At 41.3% G+C, this 1,965-nt stretch overlaps 1 non-coding gene across 1 annotated transcript; it reads right to left on the bottom strand.

Moving 5' to 3' along the window:
* Positions 1-716: 716 nt before the first annotated feature.
* LOC146783192 (U8 small nucleolar RNA) lies at positions 717-850 on the bottom strand. The gene has a single exon (XR_014971321.1). It is a non-coding gene; the product is annotated as a U8 small nucleolar RNA (small nucleolar RNA).
* Between the last annotated feature and the right edge of the window lie 1,115 nt (positions 851-1,965).

Here is a 1,965-nt window from a genome sequence, read left to right as displayed (position 1 = left end):
ACAAGGTGACACCAAGGAGGGATTATTAACCCTGTTTACAAATGAAAACCAATGATTTCACAAGGATAGTAACAGGAGCCAATTGAAAAGATGGGTGTGAAATGGGTGGAGCTTCTATTCCTAACCTCAACACAGCATGCCCCGCCGAACAGCGCATTCGATGCCCAGGCTCGACCTAAAAAGGACTGTGAAAACAGTACCTTGACTATGGAGAAATTGTACTCCCGGAGGAAATTCATACATCCACTACACTCCAAACCAAAACACTTAAATAAAAGACATTTACATTTACAGCGCAAATAGCTCTAGCTCTAGCTCTAAAAAATGCAAGATCTATTGCATTGCAAATGCTTGTTTATTGTGCAGTGTCGAATAGCCGCAAACTCAACCCCAAAGTATTGGAGCGCTTCACATATGCGGCGGTTACAGTAAACAAGATCACCTTCGCTTCTGAGGAACGGAGAAATTAATTTGATCAACGTCGATAGACGTCGCATCAAAACCAACGCTAAATTCTAAACTGCTTGATAAAGATCAGAATATAGTTTACATCCGTAACTAAGTGAAAGTTCAATCAAATATACTCGACATACAGACCCTACAACTCCCATCAATCAATCTCCAGACATAAGTAACTATTACTCGTAAACTCCTTTTTATATCATTAAGAATGAAATCTTTCAGTCGTTGAACTATAATTGTGATCGCCATCATGAATCAGACAGGAGAACATAAAGCTGTTGTTAAGCACTTCAAGCTTCGACAACGTAATCATGATTTCATCTCGCTCCTACCAGAACTTTCTGTTTCTCCCTGAGAAGCAGCAGGTAAGAAACAACCTCACTGACAATGTTTTCACTTTTATTGCTTAAACATCTTAAAGTAAAGGAATCTTAAGAAACATAGTGCGAGCTTTTGATATCGCATAGTACTTTCCATTGTTAATCTGCAGTCTAAAAAACCATGGCAATTTAGTTCTGTTGTTATCAGTCACCATGGAAAAAGTTCTTTAAAACTGCTTATCTCGTTCCCATAAGTCTGTGCGAGTAATATTTACATACAATTGCATCTCAAGTAGCGGAAGAGGGGTGGGTGGAAGCGGTTTGCAATTGCAAATGGCAGCTCTTGGTCTAACAGCGGAGCCATCTTAGAATTCAGAGAGCGACATTCACCACAGCAGGCAAAGGTCAGTTTTGGAATTAGTAATTTTAGTAGTGCTTAGCTGGGCAGTAAAAACTGTATCATGCAAACTTCTGAAGTTACATTTTTTACAAAAGTAAGTATTTTTTCTACCATTGTGTTTCACAGTTCCACGGCTACCAATTTTAACATTATTATAATAGAGACAAATCCGGAGAAGATAAGTAATGAAACTAATTAATAATTTGGACAATGCTGCTTGCCGAAACTTACTTTCAATGTAGCTTGTTTGAGATGCAGCAAGGGAGATTTTGACGTGTGATGTCTCTTAAAGCCTACCATCTGTAAAATGTGTGCGCAGTGAAACGTCGTGTTTTTTAGTATCAGTGCGCTGCTTACTTGAATGCTCTGAAAGCGAAAGTGATCGCGATCGCGATGACGAGCTGAAGCACAAGTTTTCAAAGTGCTGAAGAAGGCTAGCGGTTTGCGCGAGCACGCTCGCGTGAACGCAAGCGCAAGGCCAGCCAGCAGCACTTTGAAAACTCACCTCCAAAATGTCTCTCCGAGCCAGCGCATGCGCTGGGCTCAGCGAGACCTAAAAAGAGGAATCAATCAATCAATCAGGATTTGTAAAGTGTGGCTAATTATCCGATAGGGTATTCAGGTGCTTGCAGGCCCTGGAAACTTATTTAAACAGTCAGGTCTTGAGGGCCATTTGAAATTCCAAAAGTGAGGTGATGCTCCGTAGGTGCCTGGAGGTGCTGTTCCAGGTCTTTGCTGTGATGTGGGAGAAGAAGCGTCCTCCACCTCTACTTCGGTAGATGC

This window comes from Triturus cristatus, chromosome 11, assembly GCF_964204655.1.
Source record: "Triturus cristatus chromosome 11, aTriCri1.1, whole genome shotgun sequence".
NCBI classification, from domain to species: Eukaryota; Metazoa; Chordata; class Amphibia; order Caudata; family Salamandridae; genus Triturus; species Triturus cristatus.
Note: the sequence above shows the minus strand (reverse complement) of the source record. Positions and strands in the feature narration are given on the sequence as shown.